The following is a 20,627-nucleotide window of genomic DNA, read 5'->3' on the forward strand; positions in this document are numbered from 1 at the left end:
GTTTGTTTCAGGTTGGTTAATATTATACGAATCTACCGACACGGATGTTCATTTATGAATAAAACCTATCTTCCCTCTTCATACCCATTGGTGATACAGCCACGGCACTTGATAAGGTCACAGACAATTGCCTCCCCTACTGTACAATGTTTTTATCTACGACATATTCCTCCAGAGAGGACGGAACTCAAAACTACTTTATCTAAAAATATTCCGAGTACGCCATCAATTACCGCAATGGAATACTCCAGAGAAAAAATAACAGCAAAGAAACTCTACGTTTGGAGCTGATGGCTAAATCATGAGACATGATTCACCAATCGCGAATCATATATTCAAACAAGAATGCACTTTTAAACTACCAGATCGATACTTCTCGCCAATGCTTTTAAATGTCAAAGCCATGAAATGAAAGTGGATTGGCGTAAACAGATAGAGTGCAGTGCAGTGTCACACCTCCCACCCCCCATATTGAAATCTGTTTATCCCATTTGAAACACGACTATTTCTTATACCAAATATAAATCGATTTGGCCTTGAGAAGCTTTCTTGCGCCGGATATTCAGAATTATGCTATTTCATGTGGTTTGGATTTTGTTTCCAAGTATTCTGTTAAGCACTAAAAAAAAAAAAAACAGTAACCTTATGCATGTACGTTTAGAACTAAATTTTATCTACAATTATTATTTTTTCAAGGAGTAGAATTATTCTAATACTTCATCGTATTGATCTCTTTCCGTTGCTTATGGTTACACCAGTTTCCAAATTGTTTTGGCTGCGAAATACTGTTTATTTTGATAAGTCAATATCGCACACGAACTAAAATGTGGCAGTGTTAGTTTCACCCTAGATCATATATGTAACAGATAGCTCATCGCTATGTTAAAATCGGCAGCACTTTGAAGAGAACAACCGCCAGGATCGCCACCCGTCCGCCGTAAACGAACACGAGGTGGCAGTACAGTTGCTAATGCAATTCAAATGGGAATAATGACGTGACTCCTTATGTAACAACTAGATGACAGCGCAATAAACCTGACAAAAGTTGTTAACGTCAAAGCCTATAAGGCCGACCTATCTGGGGTATATATGATCTAGGGTTTCACTTAGAATTACAGTTGAAGATGAAGGATCGGTGGAGCGGAAAAAAATTCTCTCCGGCACCGGGATTCGAATCCGGGTTTTCAGCTCTACGTGCTGACTCTCTATCCACTAAGTCACACCGGATTCCAATTCCGATGCCGGATTGAATCCTCTCAGTTTAAGCTCCACCTCTTAGTTTCCCTTTAGTGGTCAACCTTCATGTACTGACACAGATGTGTAACAGTGGCACAATGTCCAACACACTATGTGCAGAGGTGCACTCATTGCGAGTGACTAAGTGGCCGGGATTCGACAGAATGAGCGCCGTCTTAAGTCACTAAGCGATTATATACGCATATCATATTATTGCGATGTACCGAAGTACATATGATATTTCCGTGCAGGAATTTTTCTCCGCTCCACCGATCCTTCACCATATGATAACGCAGAATTTCTGCACGGAAATATCATATGTACTTCGCTACATCGCAATAATACACTTGAAAAGTTTGATCCCAAAACGCCTTAAGTCCATTTTTATGAACGGACTGAGCTAGTTCCTTTCATCCACCGGTCAACGGACAGAGAGTTTTCAAGTGACATGCACATAACACAAACTTTTAGACATGGAATCGTGTTTTATTTAATTTATTAAGTCCCAACAAGTAACACTCATATTTAGGAGCAATACAAGAACAGATACATAAGTTATGTTGTACAATATAATTGAACAAATCATGAAACTACAGTCTGGGAAAACATACAATATGATAAGAACTAAAGAAAGAAAATAAATAAGAACAGTAAGGCAACATTGAAGTTTTAGGGAGAAAGAAGAAAAAGTTTGAAACCATCAAATAAATAAATCAACCGAGATTTAAAATAAATAAACTTCCCAAAAGGTTTTTTAAACATTTCTTAAAACACCGGGAATTTGGTAAAACTTTGTACTCGTATTCTAAAGGAAGTTGATTATACGACGCGCGTCCAGAAAGTAAGTTTCCCGATTTCTCCCCTTGAAAATAAACGTAATTAGCCCTTTCAATTGCGCATGCGTAACAGATCTATGATGTATCAATCATATGCCAGCCGGACAGGTCCCGCCTGGTGCCAGTAGCGTGGCAGCAGTGGCCCGAAATGGAAGCTCTTATTCCTTCTCCCGCCGCCTGCGACGTTCGGTCGGTGATAAAGTTCTTTAATGCACAAAGCATTGCGCCAATTGAAATTCATCGGCAGCTCTGTCAGGTCGAACATCATGAGTATGCAGATGGTGCGTCGCTGGTGTAGGCAGTTTTCTGAAGTTCGTCAAAGTGTCCATGATGAAGAGCGCAGTGGGCGACCGTCCCTCATCAATGATGATCGCATTGAGGTGGTGCGGCAGTGCATCATGGAGAACCGTCGCTTCACGATTACGGAGCTGAGCAGTCATTTTCCGCAAATATCGCGATCCTTGTTGCATGAGATTGTCACTAAGACCTGCTGTTCAAAAAAGTGTGTGCCAGGTGGGTGCCGAAAAACCTGACACCCGAACACAAAATGCAACTTTTAGGAGCAGTACTGACATTTCTGCAACGGTTCACGATGACGGCGACGAGTTCCTCGACAGGATCGTCACGGGCGATGAGACTAGGATTTCGCACTTCACCCCGGAAACCAAGCAGCAGTCAATGCATTGGCGGCATAGTGGATCTCCGGACAGGACGAAATTCAAACAGACGCTGTCGGTACGGAAAGTTATGTGCTCGGTGTTCTGGGACAGGAAGGCATTCTGCTCATTGACTTCCTTCCAAGAGGTGAAACAGTGAACGCTGACCGTTACTGTGAAACACTGCGAAAATTGCGACGTGCCATTCAAAACAAGAGGCGTGGAATGCTTACTGCAGGTGTTGTGCTCCTCCATGACAATGCTCTCCACATACGGCTCGGCGCACAGCAGCTGTTTTGACGGAATTTGGCTGGGAGTTGTTTGATCATCCACCCTACAGTCCTGATCTTGCTCCCAGTGATTTTCACGTTTTCTTGCACCTCAAGAAATTCCTGTCCTCCGGTGAGCGTTTTGGCAACGACGAAGAGCTGAAGACGTCTGTCACACGCTGGTTCCAAGAGGCGTGGAATGCTTACTGCAGGTGTTGTGCTCCTCCATGACAATGCTCTCCACATACGGCTCGGCGCACAGCAGCTGTTTTGACGGAATTTGGCTGGGGGTTATTTGATCATCAACCCTACAGTCCTGATCTTGCTCCCAGCGATTTTCACGTTTTCTTGCACCTCAAGAAATTCCTGTCCTCCGGTGAGCGTTTTGGCAACGACAAAGAGCTGAAGACGTCTGTCACACGCTGGTTCCATTCAAAGGCGGCGGAGTTCTACGACAGAGGGATACAAAAGTTGATCCCACGATACGACAAGTGTCTCAATTCTGATGGTGGCTATGTTGAAAAATAGCTGAAACATTGCTGTACCTGTTGCCAATAAATGTTTTCCTGAAAGTGTGTTTAAAAAAAAATAGGGAAACTTACTTTCTGGATGCGCCTCGTATGTTATTAAAAATGTTTGATCCCTTTCGTGGCATGTTACCGAGTCATGCTGAGAAAAAATTTGTATGTTCTTTTTGTCTTGCGGAATAAGAATGTATGTCTCTATTAAACTGAAATAGAGGGTGATTCAGACCACCCGTAACAGTAATTTATTTCTTAAACTACTGCATCAAAATTTCCGAGACAAAATTATTTATCACTAAAGCACATGCGAACTTTCACTTGAGCTTGATCTCATCAATCAGCCTTAACAGGAACTAGGCTCAGTGGCGTATTACTTTAAAATTTCAAGTGGGAGTCTGAGTCAAATATGGCACCATTTGACAGAGCTCTTCAAAACAAACAACTTTCATAGGAAACGTTTTTATCAATTCCTATTCTTTCAATGAGAAAACGTACGAAAAGGTAATAGGCCTATCATTAATACTGAGAAAAGTTACGAGAAGAAAATGTAAACTAGATAAGTACATTTAATGCATCCTAATGTACAGTAGTGAAGAATTTACAAGAGTGATGCGATTTGGAACAATTGTTATGACAAATGCGTAAGAAAAATGTAATTTTGTTTCAAAAAGTCGAAAAAAAATTCTGTACGAAGCAACTATGGAATTCACAACACATTTGTAGCTTCAAAATACTAGCTGATTAAAGAATTGACACTCCTGAATAGTTCATTCTTTATCTATAGTATTGTTTTACCCTTAAACTTCTTCAAATTAGTTTAACTCTGAAAATATTGAGATTAGGACATATATATATATATATATATATATATATATATATATATATATATATATATATATATATATATATATATATTACATTTTTTGCTCAGAATGTCTTCGGAAATAAGCTCCGTAAGTGGCGGTAAATCCTCGTGAATCATCCTGTATATCAAATTATACCAAATAGTAACAGGCTATTTTACTGTATAAGAAAGTGTTGGATGAATATGGTTAACGCAAATAATAATTTCATTTTCATTTATATTAACTTTCAGTGATTCTCATACGTGTTTTCAATTAAATTGTTATATTTGCACCGGACAAATACTAGAAGCACAGAGCACTGAAATGTTAATAAGATTTTTTTAGCTGCAGAGTACTCATCCTAGTGTTTGAATCTGCAAATGAAGCTGATTTTTAATGTAATTTAAAATATAACGGACACATTGTATAGCCGTATTATTCGAAATTGTACTGCATATTTTTTATCAGACACTTTTTTCGCATGTCATAATATATTTTGCATAAGATCTTATGCACAATCCTGCATAGTTTGCGCTTATTTGAGCTGTAATTGACATGAAGAGATACCACTGTTAGATTTACATTGTTTCATCAATTTTATTAATGAAAATTTTATACAGTCTAGCTATACTGTATTTATTATTTTATTTATTTCAAACACTTTCCCTAAACAGGGATTGCCTAGAAGACAAAGTATACCATTTACAAAACAAAATTTTGAATAGTACATATTACATGGATAATTTTTTTATGGATATAAAATATTGATTTTATGGCAAGAAAGAGAAAAATAAATTTCAGTGCAATGTCTTATCTGAGATGATTTCTTAACAATGCAATCGAACCTTTCAATGCAAGTAAACAAACATTGGTAATTATAAATGATGGCAAATGAAAAGCCTTACAAAAATCAACAAACTGTTTCGGGATGGATCCTCTTGCTCCGACCAACAAGCCTATTACTTCTATCTGTTGCAATTGATATTTCTCTTGATAATACGGGATGGTTGGTTCATAGATGAATTGTTTTTCCTTATGGACAGCTTGCGGTTGACTCTTTCAAGTCTCGAAGCGCACTGCAGGGTCAGTTATAAAACCTCTCCGACGGTCATGGAAAGCGATCATATCTATGCTACGAGTGCTGCTGGTGGTTGATAGACCATGAACCTCTTCGAAAACTATAAACCCAGTATTACGCATAGCTTGAGCAATGGCGCTTCTTACTTTGTGGTGTCTGGTATTACGCAAAGCCTCACTATGCGGGCAAGAACCGATGACATGTGGGAGAGTTTCTATCTCGCTACCACAATGACGATAGCGGTTGTTGTCCGTGGTCCTTCCAGGCATGGCACGAACTGCTGCTATGCTACCAGCTTATGTCAAAGGGCACATTAAAATATGTCCGGTAAAGACTAGACTAGACTAGCTAATTGAAGGTTTTCGCAAAAAAGGATCGATACATTGTTTGTGGCGTCGACACTGCAGACACCACGAAGTAAATTGATGTTAGATCCTTTTCCATTTCCTACTATGTGGGGAACCTATAACTGATAATTTAAATGGGTTATTCAGTACTTTATTAGGGGCCTAATATTTTGAAGAAATTAGTATGTTAGTAACGGATACTGCAAAGTATCAGACTCAGGGGATCTAGGGCATTTTTAATGTGAAATTTCGTCATCGTTATAGTTTGTCACCTAATTTTCGTCAATAGTTTTTTGGTCATCAACTACATTTTGTCATCATGCGTTTTGTCACGAAGGAGATTTTGTCACGGAAGATATTTCGTCATCATACACATTTTGTCATCCTTTTTATACTTAGGGAATTTCGTTACCAAAATAGTAATTGTATGTCGTTGTAAAATAGATGACGTAACTTCCGCTGAAGTTCCAGCTTCAGCTTTCATTGCTTCTACACATTACGTAACTCCAATTCTACCCCAATGTAGATTCTTTTATAATGGTTTTCTTATCTGAGGAAATAGTCACCAGTGAATTACAAATGTCGCGCTGATCACACCTCCATACAATCCCGGTCTTCGTAACTTTGTGCTTTGTATACATGTGTCCATTATAGATTAACTTATCTCTTGCTCTATTAGTTCTTACGAATAAAAAATAATTCCGCCATAGCCTACCTTAACTTGAAGATTTTGAAACCAATGAATCCTGTAACTTGAAGATTTCAAACACAAAAAAATGCATTCTTTCAAACGAAAATAACAGTATGAGCACAATGAAGTAGGAGATTTTATATTACGCACCATTTTATATAGGTATTATCAACAGAAGCAACACGAAGTGGGGGGGGGGATTGTGGTGGAGAATAGTGATGAGGAAATTAAATTGGTGACAAAAGTGAATCAGTAACAAGATGTTGGAGTGGCAAATTTTAATATGTGACGAAATCACCGGGTTATGAAAAATCTGTGACGAAAATTCTGGATCCCCAGTCAATAAAATTTCGAAGACATCGTCCAGAGAATATAATCAAGAATGGGTGCACAGCGACATTGAGGAAAATGACCCCCAGCAGTAATTTCTATGGAATACATATACAAAGAAATAATAATAATAATAATAATAATAATAATAATAATAATATTATAATTATAATTATTATTATTATTATTATTATTATTACTACTACTAATATTACTGGCGGCCGGGTAGCTCAATTGGTAGAGCAGTTGGCTACGGACTGGAAGGTCCGGCGTTCGATCCCAGGTGGTGACAGAATTTTTTTCTCGTTGCCAAACTTTCAGAACGGCCCCGAGGTTCACTCAGCCTCCTATAAAATTGAGTACCGGGTCTTTCCCGGGGGTAAAAGGCGGTCAGAGCGTGGTGCCGACCACACCACCTTATTCTAGTGCCGATGTCATGGAAAGCATGGGGCTCTACCTCCATGCCCCCCAAGTGCCTTCATGGCATGTTACGAGGATACCTTTACCTTTTAACTACTAATATTACTATTATTATCCTCGCTTATGTTCATGGTAGAAAGAGGAGAGAAATGTTCCAATCCGATACATTCACTGCAGTATTCGCTAATGAGTTTGCAACATTACTCTGGTTCTGCATTGATTTAGACCCAAAGCGCTTCTAATGCCCTGCATACTAGAGTGACTGCAATTCAATGGCTTACTGATGCACTGCATTGTTCTGATTGTAAACAGAAGTCTGGTAGTGGGCTGAAATGAATACTGCTATTAGGAAAGCGAATAAGAAAAAAAAGATTACAAATAGCTTTCATATAAGACACCTCAATTATTCACGCTCTAAAATAAAACGGTTTATACATATTTAGAAGCCATCACAGTGCATGCGAATAATAAGATATTTCTTTATTTATCGAACTTTCTAAGCTATCAAATCTGTTTTTAATGAAGTTTCTATTTGACACAAAGACAATTAAAAGCTTCATTTAACAATACAGCTGCAGATCTAGTTTATAATCGATAAACTGATGATGTGGAAAGATTCCTATTGCAATGGTAAATCAGTATTATTTTTAATTTAACAAACAAATAGGCTACAGATTCTATTCAGAATATCTTGGCTTTGTTTTAATATTAAGACAAATTTCTTATTTAATTAACCTATTATATTAAAAATTACATTGCAGTACATACGGAAGCAGTGACGTACCAGAAAATTCGGAAGATCCTCGCAACCAGATTTTGGGCTCTCTTGGTTTATTAACAAGTAAACACATTAATATTCGCCTCTCTTCATACTGTAGCATGCATATTAATATCTAGTTAAAATACATGCAAGAGTGAGAAATTAAAAGAAATAAATTTACATTTTAGAGCGTTGGACATTTTTGGATATTTCTAACAAGAAAGTCCTGTTTTGCAAGGGCTACGTGACGATACTTTAGGAAATGTAAGGAAATGAAATTGCTGCTTTATGCCAGGTACGGTTCAGGTGCACTGATATATTATTACACTGCTCCGACGTTATAAGAGAAAGCCAATGTTTACCTACTTAGACAAAACACGCGGAGCAAGTCCCCTGCAATCGGCAAGCATCATGTTTAGGTAGAGCATGAAAGTATATTATAGACAGTAAAATATCGATCATACGGGAATGAGTATTTAAGAGTTGTTAATCCGTTATAAAAAGTGAATATGATATATTTTATTTCCTGGAATATATCTCCCTATAAAATACAATAAGAAATAAACAAACAAAACAAAACAAAAAAAGATAATAAATAAATAAATAAAATAGTGAATAAGTGAATAAATAAGTAAGTAAATACATAAACTAATAAACAATATTACCTCAAACTCTTCAGCGATATCCCTAATATTTGCGCCGTTTTCATGGTGTTGAATAATTTTTACTTTGACAAAAAATACTCAGTTTGGGGCATGATGTCTAACCAGTATGCTGGAGCTTAGATTGTCGTCAAAATGATAAGGTAAGACTGTTAGCAGTGTCTTATTTTTACTTATTCAAATATCTATGATTCTCAATTAAGGTGTAAAATTATGTTATATTCTTATATTTAATGAATTTTAAGAATAATAATTATTAACTTAATCTTGATTGCGTTCCCTGTTTCGAAAGTCATTAAAGTTTTCTAAAACTTAGAAGTACTGGACTTATTTTGTAAATACATTTCTTCCTTGATGATATTTCATGTTAAAAACCAAGATATATTTTGTACTAATCAAAACATTCTCAATATTAATACAAGAAAAATAATATTAATACAAGACAAATCAGATTTCCAACTACCCTCTGTTAATCTAAGCTGTTATATGAAAGAAGTTAGGTTTTAAATGCACTGTCCATTTGTCTTAGATCTTTGAAGGGCTAAGAGAAAACGTTTAGGACAGAATTGACAAATTTTCTCCATACCCATACTTTGTGCTCAAAAGATGACTTTGTTTGTGACTGTAAATTTAATTAATCTGCTTACTCTGTATTACGTACTCTTCACTTGTTCCACACTCAAAGTTACAGTACTAGTGTAAGATCTATGGAATACAATAAATTAATTGAAAATATGAACCATTTCGTAAGAGCATTGAATGCCGAAAAAAAGTTCAATTGTACAAATGTACATGTGCTAGAAATTTATGTCATAATGAGTGGTACTGGTGGTGTTAATGATGATGATGATGACGATAATAATAATGCTAATAATAATAATAATAATAATAATAATAATAATAATAATAATAATAATAATGACGATGATGGCGATAAGAAATATTTTTTTAATTCGTAGACTTTCTATCGGAAACCTATAAAAAGAAATTTGTAAGAATGAGAAATTCTACACCATGTTTATGATACAAATCAGATTTAGCTAATTATAAACTAAATTGTACATATATGAAACGGAAATGCAATCACTTTTTCGATTCATGACGTAATAATTGTTATTGGTTACATGTAAACAAACATTACTTTGTATTACACCAATACATGATCAAAGTAATGCAGAAATGTGGTCTTCGTTTTGTCATTTTAATTATAATTGTAAATATTTCCTTTCATAATTACATTTGAAACATTTTGGCTGAAATGTCAATAAACATCAATATTGAATACCTTAAAGTGGAACACCCACAGTTCACAACATTAATTGGCAATCCAAAAATAAGTACAAGTTTTGAATTCTAACTTGCAATTACATCATAACGCCTTCAAATATATTTTTTAGCCATTTTTATTCAAGTCAAAATTAAATAGTGCTATCCATCATCTTTACTGTTATTTTATCATTAGAGTTAATGGATTTAGCGTCACAGTATCCACATCTCTGAAATGGAATTCTTTACATCGTATAACCAGCGGAATTGAGAAAGGCATATGTTGCCCAAATGCGGGGGTTTTAAAAAGCAAAAAAGTTATTCTTTCCCGAAGTGACTGTGACATGTTACTGAAAGTCCTTTTGACACATGCATTCATCAGCATTCACTTCATTTGGGGTTGACTCTTCTATTGGTGTACCATATTCTGTTCGCCACTCTGAGAGCCGTAATATTTTTGCTCTGCAACATGTGTTGATTTATTTTATGACAGCTAGTGGAAACACCAGTTTCAAGCCATGCCAGATTCTGCATAATTCCTAAATTCATCACTGTTCGCTGATACCACATATATCATAGCTGCTTCATCTACTCAACGCTGTCATTGTTCTATTCAGCTAGTTCTCACTATCGCTGTAATAAGAGGGAAGGGGAAAACAAACCCGATCTTCCGGAAATGCGAATAGGCAACTTAATTCCTTATCTTAACAATCTGTAGGAATTACATTTTCTGCAATTTAGTTCCGTCAAATGGCAGTTGTTATTGTACATAATGTTTCTACAATAAATAACATAATGTAGTTTAAAGGAATGCAGAGTATCTGTTTAAAATATGAGTAATATCATCTGAATATTAGCGTGCTACATGCCTCGAGCTACAATTTTCTAAACTTTTTTTCGCATTATAATTATGTGTAGGTTTGTGATCATTTTATTATCCGCTTGCTCTGTGATTTGTTATGCCACTGAATATTCCTTTGCACGGTTAGCAGCGGCGGATTTTCAGGGGAGGCAAGGGAGGCCGTGCCTCCCCTAATATTTTACCAGAATACAATATGGCAGTAATAATTCCAGCTGAATTAAGATCACAGACAAGTCATAGCAAATGACGAACATTTTTCCTTTTATATTAATTTTACTATTCACTGCGACTAAGATGTAAGTTACGTAAAGTCGACCACATCTAGTTGGTGATGCCCGCAAGCTATAATGTAGACCAGACGTCTGCAAACGCGTACTCGCGACTAAGCCCCTTAACGGAACCGAAGCCAGTACGTAATGAGCGCGCTCCCCCTCACCCATCCCCATCTGTACTGTACTCAATGTTTATGCGTAAACGAAGAGCAGTGGCGGACTGCCATTATCACTGTGTTGGTCGGCGTGTTCCACCTTTTCATAATGTCTTCTAATCATGGACGTAGTACATTCAAGGATGATTAGGAAGAGAATTTTTTTTTGAGTTAGTGGGGAGAATGTGAAATTCTTAATTTGTTCGAAAATTCTTAAGGGTGTGTTAAAATTCAACATGCGCCGACAATACTCGACTCTTCACAAAGAATATCATACAATTACAGGCATGTTGGACATGTGAAAATAATTTATTTTGGGGCTCTCTGTATAATTATTGGTTATACATAATACTCAGTATATTACACTACGTTTACATTCAGTTCCGCTTGACAAACATATAGTTTTTCGTTTAGTTTTAGGTGAAATGCGTAGGCCTACAAATATTTTGATAAATATAAAACAAGAAAATACAAACACAAATCACCCCGTGTCCTCAGTCTTAAACAAAAAAGCTTTTTGCTAGCTATCTTCTAGTTTGGAATATTGGGAAATAAATGAAGCCTTTTACAGAAGCATCGTTTGTAAAATCGTGCATACAGGACGTTACTAAAATAACAAAGTCAAAGTTTAAGAAAATTAAAATGTTTCCAATTAGGCCTACAGTTCAGAGAAGGAATTTAAAGATTGAAAATGCAATTGAATCTGAAGTCGAAACCACAATTAACCAGTTTGTAGCTTACTCACTTGCATTGGACGAAAGCACAGATAGAAATGACAAAGCTCACTTAGCCAATTTCATCCGAGGAGTTAATGAACATTTTACTGTCTGAATGTCTTCTAGATGTAATTACAAAATGAAACTGGAGAAGATCTTTTCCAGGCACTGAAAGGCACCATAGAACAGAAGAGGTTGAATTTGCAATGGCTTGTGTCAATAGTAACAGACGGGGCTCCAGCTTCATAGTATGTCAAAATAATATACAAACGTATGATATTTCTTATTCTTTTGATATTATTTGTAAACTTGAACAGGCCGTTGCCGCGATCCCCCACTGATCGCTCCCATCTGTTGAGGTACGAGTCTCTCCCCCTTCTCTAGCCTTACAGTACATTGTGTTCGGCGGGCAGCATGGAGAGCACGAATGACGATACGCTTTTTGGAGACCTCTGCTGTAGACAGTACAAATAATTCGTACTGAAAAATAACAGATAGCGCTGTAACCTGTATAGTCGACATCTAGTAGTCTGCTGTGTCTATGCGAGAGCGGGAGCACTGTTGCCAACAATCTAGCTAACTTTTTAACAAAAAGTAGCTAAATCTCTCCAAAGTTTGTTTAAAAACTCCCTAGAAATGTCGCTAAAAATTAATAATAAATATCACTAAATAAAAATAAGAAAAACATGCATTTGCGGAGAAAAATATCATTTCCTCGTCGTCACCCTCTTCTGCGGAGTCTAGCTGTGTCGTTGAGGTGGAAGGTGTGGGAGCAGCTGATTGTGAATACACTACACTTTCCGGCAAATTGTATCATTTTTAAAATCTTATTTTAAAATATATTAAAACCAGCAAAAACTACAGTCTTATTTGCTTCACACGAACTGTTGGCACATAATTCCAAAACTCATTTGCCTCGGGTCGGTTCGGAGTCGAAAATCTCCACGTTGCGGGAAGAACCAAGATTACATCAGCTGCAACTGCAACTCGCGACTCGTCACGTGCCATTCAAAGTTGCCACCGTTTATGGGTGTTGGAGCAGTAGCATTGAGAGAGAGACCTAACCCGTGAGAATCATTGAATCAGCATCTTTCACCACTGAGCACTGATCACAAATACACGAGATGAGGGCTTTCACTAGACTACTCAGTCATGCACCCAGGCCTCTTCTAAAACTAAGAAGTGCATGACTTCAGTTGAATGTTTTAACTTAAAAGAAAGGAAACAGTTGAATACAAATTCAGCCAGAAAAGTCGCTAATCGTATTTTACAAAATTTGTCGCCGAGACTGATTCAAAATTCCCTACATTTAGCGACTTATCGCTAAATATGGCAACACTGAGCGGGAGAGAGGAGTCGGCTACATCACTCTGCTCCCCGGTAACCATGACAACAGCAGTTCAACCAATAAGATAGCCTGGTTAGCGGAGTGTTTAAACTTGACTAGAACTCGCGAGGGGAGCCGTATTTGGAGACGTCCTACCCACCGCTGACAACTGTTTCGGCTGGTTTCGGCCCTATTGGGAAGCTCTCTCTCTTTCTTTCTTCTTGGTTTTAGAAATTTAAGTCACGTGTTGTTAGTTTTCTCTCCCTGTGTAAAAGTTTTCTTTTATGTTGTTCGATTTTTCTCTTGTTTGCTGGTGTTTCTGTTATTTTTTTCTTTTGTGTTACGAGATATATTTATTTATACAGTATTTTAAATATATCGAGAGTTTAGAAACAAATGCAGATTTCTCTCTAGCTTCTTCTAGTAGCAGTTGTTCAGTATGTTGTGACCTAATTGATCGGTTTGAGAAGAAAGAGGAACGTCGAGTTAATTTGCTGTAAAATTAGACTATGTAATAGTAATGAGCAAGCCCCGGATTCTTAGGTTGTTGCTATCTACTTACTCTCGAAATATTGTTTTTCTTATTCTTTTTATGTAGCAAAGAGTAACACTCTTAAATTCAATATGACCTAAAAAGACCTAAATCGTAGGTTAGCATTTAAAATATCCTAAAGAGAGGCAATCTTTACCAAGCCGTTGTAATATATTAACAGTAGGCCTATGTTGTTCATTTTAATTTTTTTTCCCGTAAAATCATATAAATTCATAAACATAAGATTTAAAATCCTAAAACATAAATTGGAAAACCTAATTTTAGTTTATTAAAACCCTCAAATTCTGCGCTTGGTAATAAAGTACATCACAGGCCTTATATTTTTACATTCTTATCAGTCACGTCTTGGCCTCCTCAACTTTCAAACCCACCGTCCGCTACTGACGGTTAGTGTTACATTATTTGAATGTTCGATTGAACTGTATTTTGTTGTACCATTGAATATTCCTTTGCATGGTGATTACGTGTTACATTCTTTGAATGTTCGACTCCTCTAAATATCCACGTCTTAATGTTAGATCATTTGCTGCCACAATTGTAGCTATATTCGGTTCTACATATCGTCGTTGTTCCTGCAATAACTCCTATGTGCAAAATATAAAACTTTTCAGTAGGAAGAGAAAACACATTTATTTATTCTATGGCAACCGTACATAGGAGATTGTGAATTCCTACATTTTCAAAACAAAAAAATATAATTACATACGGGAGATTTTATTATTTTCTGTATCACTATTTAAGGTATTTAATAGAGCAAAAATATGAAAATCGATAAATACGTCACATAGGAGTTATTGCAGGAACAACGACGTTATATTTGTGAACATTTTTTTTCAAATTAAACATATTATATTTTCTTTAATAAAATTTATATTTATTCATTTCCTCAAAATAGGGAAATTTACTTTTTTTAACATTTTGGACTAAAACATTTCGAAGCCCAAAAACGAGATGATTGTGACAATTCCATCATATATCTCAATGAGAATTTATATTTTTATTCTGGCTTCAGCTTCATTTGAATAAATTTGCTTATCCTAATATAGTTTGCTTTGTGTTTCCTAGATTAACAAAAAAAAAAAAACAATTAAGCTTGAAAAGAAGAGAAATGAACAGAAGATGGCAGACGTGATAACTCAGAAGTCGTGGAAGTGTCGACTAATCATAAAGAGAGATAGCAGAAAATAAATGTTCAGAAGAGGTAAGGCTTTAAGCCTGAATCCTGAAGTAAATGAATAAATGATGAACTGTGATCTTTAGGATGAAAGCCAATATGAGTTGCGACTGAGCCTTCCTTTCAAATAAGTGGAATGGAAATCACACACCAAACTCACACACACACACATTCACCGGGATTGTACCCATGATGCTCGTTCGTAAAAAGAAATAGATTTAGACATTTCTGTGAGAGTTACAGAAGAACGTTAAAGGAGAGCTACTATAGGAATAAAGTGGGGACGAAAAAGACGTCTTTCCCGGTTAATGGAGGTGGAAGAATGACGTCGGTAGAGACGTGATCTGCCGGCAAACGAAAGTGGGCGCGAGAGTCGGTAGAATCGCATTCGAGACTCATTCATCATTTCACAGCGGCTGTGATGAAAGACGTAACATGTCTTACAATACGCCCATGTGATTCCGGCAAGAAATGGATTTCCGCTTCTCCGCGGGATGAAATATGACGTAATACTTCGAGCCCTTACATTATTCTGCCTGTAGATCGGACTTATTAGGTGTGCTGAAGATGTAGCGAAGTATGGAGTTAGTTACAAGGAGATCCAGGCATGCTCACGACCTAGTAACTCTTAAACCTACTAGCGTAAATGTGATTAGTACGGTATTTTTATTTCTCATTAAACGAAATTAATGTAAAAAATGAGTGTGACACGTCATTTTCCATTCGTTGGATCACTGAGCAAAAATTTTAAATAACATTATTTCTTATCGTATGAAGTATAGAAATGAGTGTCACAAATCTGACAAAGGCTACTTAACTATAGTATCTTTACTTTACACCATACAAACTAAAAAAAAAAATAGATGTCACGAATTTAACACAGGCTACGTAAGTACATTATTTTTTCTATATTCGAAGTAAAAAATGGAAGTCACGAACGTAACACATAGGCTACTTAAGTATAGTATTTTTCTATTTCTTTATTTAAAGTAAAAAAACATAGATATCAGTAATATAACACAAAGGCTATTTAGGTACAGTATTTGTTTATATTTGAAGTAAAACAATGGATGTCATGAATTTAACACATAGGCTACTTAAGTACAGTATTTTTTATTTCTTTATTTGAAGTAAAGAAATAGATATCACGAATTTAACACACAGGCTACTTAAGTACAGTATATTTCTATATTTGAAGTAAAAAAATGGATGTCACGAATTTAACACATAGGCTACTTAAGTACAGTATTTTTCTATTTCATCATTTCAAGCAAAAAAAAAAATGGTTGTCACGAATTTAACACACTGGCTACTTAAGTACAGTATTTTTCTATATTTGAATTAAGAAAATGGATGTCACGAATTTAACACATAGGCTACTTACCCATTATCGCCGTGCTTATTCATATGATCACGGCAGGCATGTATTTATTTAAACTGTTGAAAAAATAATAATACATTATGGATTTGTATTTTGGAAGTTACTATTGGTTCAGAAGATATGTGGCAATGCTGTCATATCGATAAGTTAATTGCCAGGACACAGGAGCTGCCTGCAGTGTTAGTTATCTGTTCACCTTCATGGACTAGAATACGATGGCAGTCTTTATGTAAGTATTGCTTTTATCGCATTGTTTGAAGATATTCATTAGGATATTTATGTTGGCAGTACTCTAGAATAATCATAGCTTCTGCTGTATTACTAAGGATATTTAGTATCTACAGTAAGAAACGGTTATATAATATGCACATATATCATTAATATTGCTTCATTTCAAATATAAACACACTACTCTCTTATATATTGAAATTAGTTTCAATATTCTCCTGCTGTGCTCATCGATCCTGATGAAGATTCAGGTGACGAGGACGGCAGTGGTCTTGTCGGCAATCTAACTGAACATCAACTACTGTATCTAGCGAAGCCGACTAGTTGATTATGATTTATATTGTTCCTCAGTGCTATCGCTTCTGAACAAAAAACTAAAGAGACAGTCTAAAAGCAACTTTACGTGATGTAAGGAGGATATTATCGATTGAAGAAATGTGTTCCCTGAAGCAGACTATACATTTTTGCGTCGAAAGTCACTCGTAGATTGTTTTGAGATGATTGTAAATGATGAACTTATAAATTTGCTAACAGAAGGATCAAACAACTATGCATTATTCAAGAACTGCATGGACCCAAAGATAACTTCTGAGGAGATGAAGATATTCCTGCCCATACTACTTCTTTCCGGATATAACACTGTTCCCACCAAGAGATCATATTGGGAAGCAGGAGATGATGTACGAATGAACTAGTTGTGAACGCCATGAGACGAGAACGCTTTTTGGAAATCTGTCGTTTCATTCATTGCGTCGACAATAATAAACTCGACAAAAATGATAAATTGTGCAAACTTCGACCAATAATGAAGCACTTGGAGAGTCTATTCTTGGAATTGTTCCAACCAGAACAGTGTCGATTTCGATGAGTGCAATGTTGGAATATTACGAACGCCAAAGGTTCAAACAATTTATCCGAGGAAAACCCATCCGGTTTGGCTACAAAATCTGGTGCGTCAATGCGTCAACCGGATATTTGATAAATTTTGGTGTTTACCAAGGGAAGAACCCTAATGGTAATGTCGAATACGAAGAAAATTTTGGGAAATGTACTGCTCCAATGGTATCGATGCTGGACGAGCTACCAGATGAACTGAAGCCTCTATCATTCTAGATTTATTTTGACAACCTCTTTACAGGAGTGAAACTACTTATTCAACTCACGAACAGCGGTTATGGTGCCACTGGGACAATCTGTGAAAACATAATACCGAAAGACTGCTCACTTATGTCATCCAAAGAGATGAAGAAAAAGACACGTGGCTCTTATGAAATGGTGAACATTTCAAACGAAGGAATTGATATTGTGCGTTGGGTGGAAATTCCGTGGTGACCATGGAATCCATTTGTCACAGGGTGCAGCCTATTTCGAATATATCTCGTTACTCACTAGCACAAAACAAGAAAGTGCGAGTGCCTTGTTCTACACTGCAAAATGTGACAAACACGTGTAAATTTATTTCTTGAGAATTCATCCGGGAAACCCGTAATTACAGAAATTTTTTTCGAAAGGAATGTTTTTATTACGTATTTTGTAGTCTGAAACCGTTATCAGTTTAAAATATTATATTTATAAATGCTGCTAATAATATGTTTGCTGGATGTCAATTCCGAGAAAATATAACAAATTTACTAACATTAACGCCTAGCGTGATCATATGAACATAGCCCCTAGAGACCAAACGGCGTAACATGCGAACGAAATGTCGATAGACAACTAGAATATTAATTCTTACGATTGAAACATATTCGGCATTTTTTTTATTTCGACGTTAAACGGTTAAGTACAGTATTTTTCTATTTCATCAGTTGAATTAAAAAAATAGATGTCACGAATTTAACACACAGGCTACTTAAGTACAGTATTTTTCTATATTTGAAGTAAAAAATGAAGCTCGGCTGGGAGGAGATATCACATCCCCCATATTCTCCCGATCTTGCAAACTCTATTTCGACTTTTTCGGTTCTCTATCCAACAATCTTCAATCTTTGATAATGAAGATGCTTTACAAACTTGGCTTGACGAATTCTTAACTCCAAACTAGAAGATTTCTTCAGCAGAATCGAAAAACTACTCCAACGTTAGCAGACAGTCATAGATAATATAGGGGAATATATTTCTAATTAATTTCTGTCTTCTATTCATTTAAAATAAAAAAAAAATTGTCAAAGCGAAAAAGCGCTACGAACTTTTGCGTCAACCCAATAGTATAGGATGAACTTTTACGCAATCATTGGGATTTTCTTATATTCCTTATCATTTTTTTTAATTTTAGAGACTGTTCAGGAAAGATAGGCCTACTGATGATGATAATGATGGTAATGATGATGATGGTGGTGGTGATGGTGGTGTGACGGTAACGAAACAGTGACGGAGGAAACTTTCTCCTCATCCGTTTTTCCATATTGTACGTAGCATATTATGGTATCTGGCAGGTATCGGAGCGTATCTTCGTACCTTTAGCGAGAAGCCATTACCTGACTGAGCTATGACTGGACCGTAACAGCTAATTTAATTTGAAGAGGTGTATTTCACCGTAGTTCAAGTGAATCCGCCTTTGACTGTAAGCGTGGAAATGATTTCAGTTCCTCCCTTAGGGCTTGGATATATGAATTTTCTCAAGTACGAGATATAGTTCATATAAATTCCTGTAGGCTACAACTAGGCGCCATGCAGAAGCAATAAATAGACAAACGGAGCTCTGGCTCCCTTAAAAGGAATTTAAATCCTTATGCCATGCTGACCATATGAGTAGGGACTCCCTTTTTGGCGTCTAATGAGATTATGCTCGTCATGTATTGTCTTGATAGCTCTTCACTATGTTGACTATATGAGAAAAAGTGAAGGTAGTTTTGAATCTATAACATTGATCGAAAACTCTGTCATGAGGAGATACTCTGTTTACGTCCACCAAGGACGAGAGCAGTGTTGCCACGACCTACTCACGAAAATCAGGAGAACATCATAAAAAAACCAGGAGAATACAGTAGATTAATTAAACATGAATTTCCTCTTTGTATTATAATATTAATTACCTACAAAACAGTGTACTGTAAGAAAGATGATACTGTTGTATTACTATATAGCACATCCCTAACGAATGAAATGGAATAATTTTGCTAAATATAATTATTGTCATCTCTACTCAGCGTATGTAACTAAGTCATGGAATTTTGTTTTTACACAGTAATGTCATATGGACAATGTTTCACATTAAAATGTATTAATCAGGAATTTTTCGTGTATTCACAAAATATTTTCGATACACCGAGATTTATTTTGAAGATGATATTAAATACAGTATTGCATTAGCTGCGACTATAACAGACAAAAAATTATCCCCTTTCTTGCTTTTACATAACTATCCTTTAAAGTGTTCACCATTTTCCCACATTGATTTATAATATTCTGGGAATATTTACTTTTCTTTCTTGCTGGGACACTTTCACTCATTTTGAAAGATCGCTGTGCAAGATATGTAACACAAAAATGCCATTACCTACACTTCACGCTCTCACTGTTTCACGTGCACACAATCAGAAACAAACTTCACTACTGAATAAGTTTCGTTCTTCCTCTGTTCCTTGAGTCCCCAAAGCAATAATGAAATAACTTAATTGTGTCGTCGATTTGCAAAAGGGGATTCGTCCAAAATAACAAAGTCTTGGAAAATCGCAACAAAAAATTATAACAGACTCAAAATATTAAAATGTTCAAGGATCCTGAATGTATGTATCCATAGTGATCTAATTAGAAAAAAAATATATGAACATTTTAATTAAACTTATAGTTTTTGCAATTTTCCAACACTTCATTTTCGACATGTCCCCTTTTGCAAATCGACGACAGTTATCACATGCTTACGTTGCATGAAGATTATATACTTTGTGTGTGTGTGTGTGTGTGTGTGTGTGTGTGTGGAAGAGAGCATGCATCCTTTCGTGGTAAGGTTTCAAACATTCATTCCCTATCATTCTGTAATTACGAGTATGTTTAGACTATCGAGTGGATTGGAGAGACTCATAAATCTGAACCATGT

General features: G+C 36.1%; 1 protein-coding gene across 1 annotated transcript in view; it reads right to left on the reverse strand.

Annotated features, from left to right (window-relative positions):
• LOC138700056 (alpha-2Da adrenergic receptor) overlaps positions 1-20,627 on the reverse strand; it is a 687,508-nt gene that overhangs the window by 125,987 nt on the left and 540,894 nt on the right. The gene's annotated exons all lie outside the window — the stretch shown is intronic.

Source organism: Periplaneta americana, chromosome 5 (genome assembly GCF_040183065.1).
Source record: "Periplaneta americana isolate PAMFEO1 chromosome 5, P.americana_PAMFEO1_priV1, whole genome shotgun sequence".
Classification (NCBI taxonomy): Eukaryota; Metazoa; Arthropoda; class Insecta; order Blattodea; family Blattidae; genus Periplaneta; species Periplaneta americana.